Raw genomic sequence first — 6123 nt, 5'->3', positions numbered from 1 at the left:
CTGGTCCCTCATCCCTAAAGTGGGAGGTCTGGACCAGAGCAGGGTCTCACAAAGTTTGATGTGCATAGGAAATAATCTGGGCATCTTGTGAAAATGCACATTCTGATTCAGTAGGTTTGAGACGGAGCCCAAGATTTTGCCATTTCTAGCAAGCAAGGTGCTGCTGCTACCGCTCCATAGATGATACACGGAAGAGGCCTCTTCCTGTTGCAAGCGTCTTGGTATGTCTACCAATGGCCTCTCGGCCCCTACTCCCTGGTCCCGGCACCTATCAGAGGGATCATGTCCATTACTGCTCACCTGCCCAGCTGCAAGCCTTCACTCCACTTACCCACTTATCCAAATCTTTTCCAGGCTTGGGGTGGGCTCCACATCCGTGAGGTATTCTTCTAAAGACCCCAGCATTAGAGGTTTACTCTCTTGCCTTGCATTGGTCACTAACGATTTCTGGATGAGATCTAACTAAATTATAGGCTAGTAAGGACACGTCCCTTCATTCTTTTCTCTCAGTAAGAATGCTTTCAAATGGTCACCTTTTTTTTCAGTCTTAGTTCTCCATACACATGACACTCCTTGGTGGCCTTCCCTGAATGCCCAATCTAAATTACTATACATCTCAACCATGATCTCGCGGTCCAGGGGTTTGAGCCCTGCATTCAACTCTGTGCTGACAGCTCAGAGCCTGGAGCCTGCTTCAGATTCTGTGTCTCCCCTTCTCTGCCTCTCACCTCCCCCCCCACCCCACCAAGTCACGCACTCTCTCTCTCTCTCAAATACAAACATTAACATTTTTTTTTAATTAAAAAAAAACAAACAGAAAACGCTTTGTGGATCCATCAGAGACCTGTCACCGGAGCACTAATCTTGGGACTCTCGCGTGTCTTTATTCTTGAAAACCACTTCCTTGTCTGTGTTCCTTCTTTCCTGCTGGGTACTCACAGCGGCCCACATCACAACTAATTCTGAAAGGAGACCAGACATGTGAGCTCCTCTCAGTTTCCAGTAAGTTTCCAGCAGGACAAATCTCTTCTCTCACAGAGCTTGTAGATTCTAAGAAGTAACAGGAGAGACATACCTATGGACATTTAGGATCTGTTTGGGGAACACAGGGCAAATTTAGATGTCATCTTTCCTTGGCTTCTCCACTGACGGAGCCCTCTCTAAAGCCCTTTCCTAGCTCAGCTTTGATCTGTTCTCAGGCCTGCCAACACACCCGTTTCTCATCTCAGACCTCAATTATTTTATAAGACATACAATCTGGCTTTGATAGTGTACATGGAAAACGGCAGAAAATGCAGGCTGCAGGGGGAAATCTGAATGTGCAAAAATGAACCCGCTTATTAGAGAAAACCTCCCCAGTTGGTCTCTAATCAAGAGCTTAGTGATTTGTAATGTTAAGAATGAATGAAGCCGAAGGCAGAAGCGAAGGCTGCTATTGCCATGTGCCATCTATCTGCAGCGGAGGTAGAGACCCCGTCTCCTGTGTTCTAAGGAATTCTCTGTAGACTTTTCCTGATCATCATTTCCTTTCCTCTGTAGTGAAAGCTTTTGGGCTTGAACTCTTTGACACCCTTCAGACACACAAGAAACAGGCTTGATCGTGACCTTGACACTAGCATGAGTTTACCTGTTTGCAAACTGAAGTTGTAGAAAGTGGCGCTGAGTTCAGTCTCTCGGGGGTTCATCTATGGGACTTGGAGACGGAGGCAGGCACCCGTCCCTCCCCCAGGGCAGTGTTGCATGGGGAAGGGCCAGAAACGCCAACCGCGGAGCCTCTAACTGTGAGAAAACCCAAGAGCCAGGGCCACCTGGCTGTGGAAATGCTGTTCTTGCTCCCTCCAGGGTCTGCTCAAGCTTTTTCTGTTCCCAAAGAAATCTAACGAGGCCTTAACGTACTATCGCAGTTCACATTTTCTATCAGGCTCGTTTATCTTTTACACATCATGAAAAAAACTTGTGAGGCCACCAAGGTATGTTGTGTTGGAGTTGCAGAGAGAAGGCAGGCGGCCCAGGGTGCCTGGGAGGCGCAGTCAGTTAAATGTCCGCCTCTTGGTTTTGGCTCAGGTCGTGATCTCACGGTGCTGTGAGTTCAAGCCCCGTGCTGGGCTCCACACTGTCAACCTGCTTGGGATCCTCTCTTTCCCTCTCTCTCTCTCTCTCTCTCTCTCAAAATAAATAAATAAACTTAAAAGGCAGGAGGCCCACTTAAATCTGAATTTCAGATAAACAACAAATCATTTTCAGGTTTATGCCCCCAGCAATATTTTTATTTGCTAAATCTATTGCTTAGCTTATCGCTTTCTTTTGTCACGCTTTAGTCTGTCATGTTGCCTCTTACTGGCAAGTGTACGAGGAGGGTGAAGGAGCAAGAAGGAAAGAGGAGGAATTTTATGCCCCGTGTCCAGCCTTGGGATCACAGGTTCCTTCTTCTGCTTTCGAGATGCCAGAAGAGGGCTTGAGAGGCCTTCCTGTGATATCCTCAAACCTTCAGGCCAAAGAATGTTCTCTTGGTCGTGTTTTCACAGACTTTGAATTTGACTGTAGAGTGGTGTGAGTTTGAAAGCTGGGTTCTCCAGCAAAGTGAAATTAAAGGGTCCCGGTGAACCGCAAATCGAGGAAAGCAGCCACAGAGAAAGGGTCTCCGTTCTCCTGGACACAGCAGGCTTTCGTGAGTGACACTGGTCCCATGCCATACGGATGCCACAGTTCACACACGGCAGCTGATTGTGTAACTCCGTTCCGTGGAGGTTAAGTGCAGATACGGTCCCATGTGGATCCTGGCGAACAGGAACAGAATGGGAGAGTGAGGAAAACAAACTGGGAGAAGACGTTAGGACTAACAAGGTTGAAAGCTAAATTTAATGAGTGTTTACCGCGTGCTGGGCATTAATTTACAGGAACTAAACTTGTTGATTCCTCACGATAATGCTGTGAGGTAGGTGTTGGTGTCATTATCCCCATTACAAATGAGGAAACTGAGGCAGCCGAGATCAGGTCATTTACTTACTCAAATGAAGTAGCTGGTTAGGGGAGGATACAAACTGGTTCCAGAACCCACTACACCAAACTACCTCAATCTCCTTCCTCAGCCTGAGCCATCTGTGACAGCAGGGCATGCGGGGAGGTCCCAGTTGCTGAGCTGTCGACACAAGCAAACCTGTTCCCCCTGCAAGCTTCCGGAGACCAAGAGGAGCCTGTGTGGGCGCCTGGCCGGGCATCTTCTCCACTGAGCAGCCCCGGGAGCCCAGATAGGGGAGCCAGGCCAGGCTGATGAAACGATCAGGGGAAGCAAATGGGTTGTGAAAAATGATGAAACTGAAAGAATTACATAAGGATTGTTTTTAAGAAAGAGCAAGAGCAAATGACAGGTTTCAGGTCAGAGTTTAATCCAACTAAACGAAGCTCATCTGTTTCCTCTTCTTTTTTTTTTTCCCCCAAGGCCTTCATTGGCCTCTTGCTACAACATGTTTCAAATATTGTCCTGAGCTCCGAGTTCTTGAGAAGCCAAGGAATGACCACGATTAGGTAGCCTTAGCCTATTAGTCCTTAGCAGGGTGACAGGGGTATCCCACAATCCCAGAAATCATCTCTACTGAAATGGCCAGTGAACTTAGGGAGAAAATAACTGCGGAAGGGCCAAGATCATCACTGTTGCTTTAAAAAGAACTCTACGTAACTCAGAAACCCCTAGGAATGTATGTGGATACCATATTATTACAGAGGTTAAAGGACCCTGCTGGAAACAGATGGGATCTATCTGATTTCCTCTGATACCCTGAGCTAACAACAAAGAAAATTCCTGAAGGTGGTAACACTCGGGTTAAATAGAACAGTTCGAAGTTCCAAAGAACTCGGTCTGGAAGGACGCCTCTGAGTAAGAAATCATAAATCTTAATGCAGTCACCAACATAGCTAGAAAAACTAGCTATGTCCAAGGCCTGTTCATCTAGAAAAGGATTCTTCTCTTCTCCAGATCACTCAAATGAGTTTTCAAGGTACAAATGATGGCTATAATATATGCACAAATTAGAAACTGTTAATGACTTAATCCCTCTGAACTCCTAATGAAGTTCTGCAATATTATCCTCTGTATACAGCTTAGTGAACGGAGGCCCACAAAGGATAGGAGTCACCTCCCGTGGTCCTCTGGCAGCCAGCTGTGTAATAAAATGAGATCTCAGATCCTGTCTTTGTACAAAACAGCAGCTTATTATTGACATTCAAGAAATCTGGAAGCTTGGAGCCCAAAACCCTTTAAAGGTGACAAGCTAGACTTAGTTATTTCTCCTTTGCAGTGATTTCTCTAAAGGGAAACAATCCATTTTGGAATTAAAACTCTCCCTTTATATGGCTTATTTTCTAGCATTCAAAATCTGAGCAGGAATAGAGAGGTGGAAAGAGGTGCGCTGGGAACACTTTGATCGTCATCCAGATGCATTATTTGCTTGGAAAGGGTATCAGAGGTCACCTTTCAAACAGGCAGGTGCAGGGTTTCCTTTAAGGAAACACTTCTCCTTCAGCCCGGCCATCACTCCACAATCTCCACCTCATATAACATGGTCCGCATTTATATCATTGAATCTGTAAGTGTTAGTATCCTTAGTGTTCTTTTGGGAAAGTGGCTGCCTGAGCTTTAAACACAAGTGAAGGCTGTGTATGTGAGGAGGAACAATCTTGTCACCGGAACTGTGGCCAGCAAAGCCCTCCTGTGTGGGTTCTGTGGATCCTTAAACAGCAAAACTCAGCATATCCAATACCCACTCAAAACCACCATCGTCACAAGACTTCTGTCTGGACCCCAAAGTTCAGACCGCCCTTGTCTCTTCCTTTCTTCCTGAATCCTGGCTGCCTCACTTCAATAGATAATTAAAATCTTTCTTACTTTCTCAATACTCCGTGGGGAAATTCCACTTTGAAATTCTCTTTTCCCTGTCATTTTTACTTTACAGTTGGGAGAACAGGGATGAGCTAGGAAACAGGATCTCTCTCTCCCTCTCGCATTTTTAAAATGACGTAGGGAGTTTGGACATCCTCCCTACCCCCATCTCCCCTCTTTGATCCTAACCCTGATTCCTGGAGAATTATAGTTTTCCTTTTAATGCTTGCTGATTACCGCACGGGGTGGGAGCAGGACCGGCTGCCCAAGGAAGCGCCCCGGAGAGCCGATTCTAATCTCCGCGAAGCCCCAGCTGCCCCGCGTCGGGGGCCGGGGGGGGGGGGGGGCGCCGAGGTCCCCAGGAGGCCGGTCACAAGCCCGGTTCTGCCGGAGCACGAGAGCAGCAGACACTGGCTGCCCCGGGCCCGCGGTGCGCCCAGCGCGGCGGGGGCGGCTCCACTCCGCCGGGCCGAGTTCGCTGGGGGACAACTTACTGTGCTCGCTGTGCGTCCACACTGCAAACTCCCAAGCGGGAGGGGGAGAAACAGCCAAGGCTGTGTCGTGTCCGAGAGTAGAGGCAACAAAAGAGGAAAGGGGAGAGGGAGGAAAGGAGGGAGGGCGGGCGGGCTGGAGACGCGGGCACTGCCCCCTCTCTCACCCAGAGCGCCCCTCGGATGCTGATGGGGAGACCCTCCAGGAGAGACGGCCCTTTCTTGGCGCCCCCGCCGGCCCGCTGCTCAGACAGGTAGTTGGAGGGAAAAGAACAAAGCTCCCGGTGCAGGCGGGCGGCGGTCCCGGGGCGCCCCGGGGGCGGGGAAGGCAGAGGCCGAGGCGCCGCGCGCCCCGCGCTCCCCGCCGGCGCCCCCCGCCTCCCACCCCGTGCCCGGGGCCCCTCGCCGGCCCCCCATCCGCCTCCCCTCGCGCCTCCGGGTCCTCCGGGAAGCGCTTCCCCCGAAGGCACCGGCGGCCGGCTGCGGAGGAAGTGGGGGGAGCGCAGGGAGGGCGGCGCGGCGAGGTGGGGGGGGGCAGCGCCGGGGAGGAGGCGGGGGGCGGGGCGGGGGGCGGGTGCGCCCCCGAGCAGCGGAGTCGGGCCGGGTACCGACTGCCATCCTGCCGCAATTTCCCTGTGTCATGGCTCCGGTCTCTTAGCAACAGCCGCCAGTCCGGCCGCCCCGAGCAGCGCCAGCCGCCGCCGCCGCCGCCGCCGCCGCGGGCTCAACTCCACCCGGCGGAGCCCGGCGCGCCGC

The 6123-nt window shown here is 50.9% G+C and overlaps 1 long non-coding RNA gene across 1 annotated transcript; it reads right to left on the bottom strand.

Moving 5' to 3' along the window:
- Window positions 1–774: 774 nt before the first annotated feature.
- LOC121033161 (uncharacterized) lies at window positions 775–2093 on the bottom strand. The gene is made up of 2 exons (XR_005791734.1): window positions 1628–2093; window positions 775–962 (listed from the first exon to the last, which is right to left on the bottom strand). It is a non-coding gene; the product is annotated as an uncharacterized LOC121033161 (long non-coding RNA).
- Window positions 2094–6123: the final 4030 nt, after the last annotated feature.

Source organism: Herpailurus yagouaroundi, unplaced genomic scaffold, assembly GCF_014898765.1.
Source record: "Herpailurus yagouaroundi ecotype Mexico unplaced genomic scaffold, PumYag 142, whole genome shotgun sequence".
In the NCBI taxonomy this organism is placed as follows: domain Eukaryota; kingdom Metazoa; phylum Chordata; class Mammalia; order Carnivora; family Felidae; genus Herpailurus; species Herpailurus yagouaroundi.
This window is presented reverse-complemented; position numbering and strand designations above follow the sequence as displayed.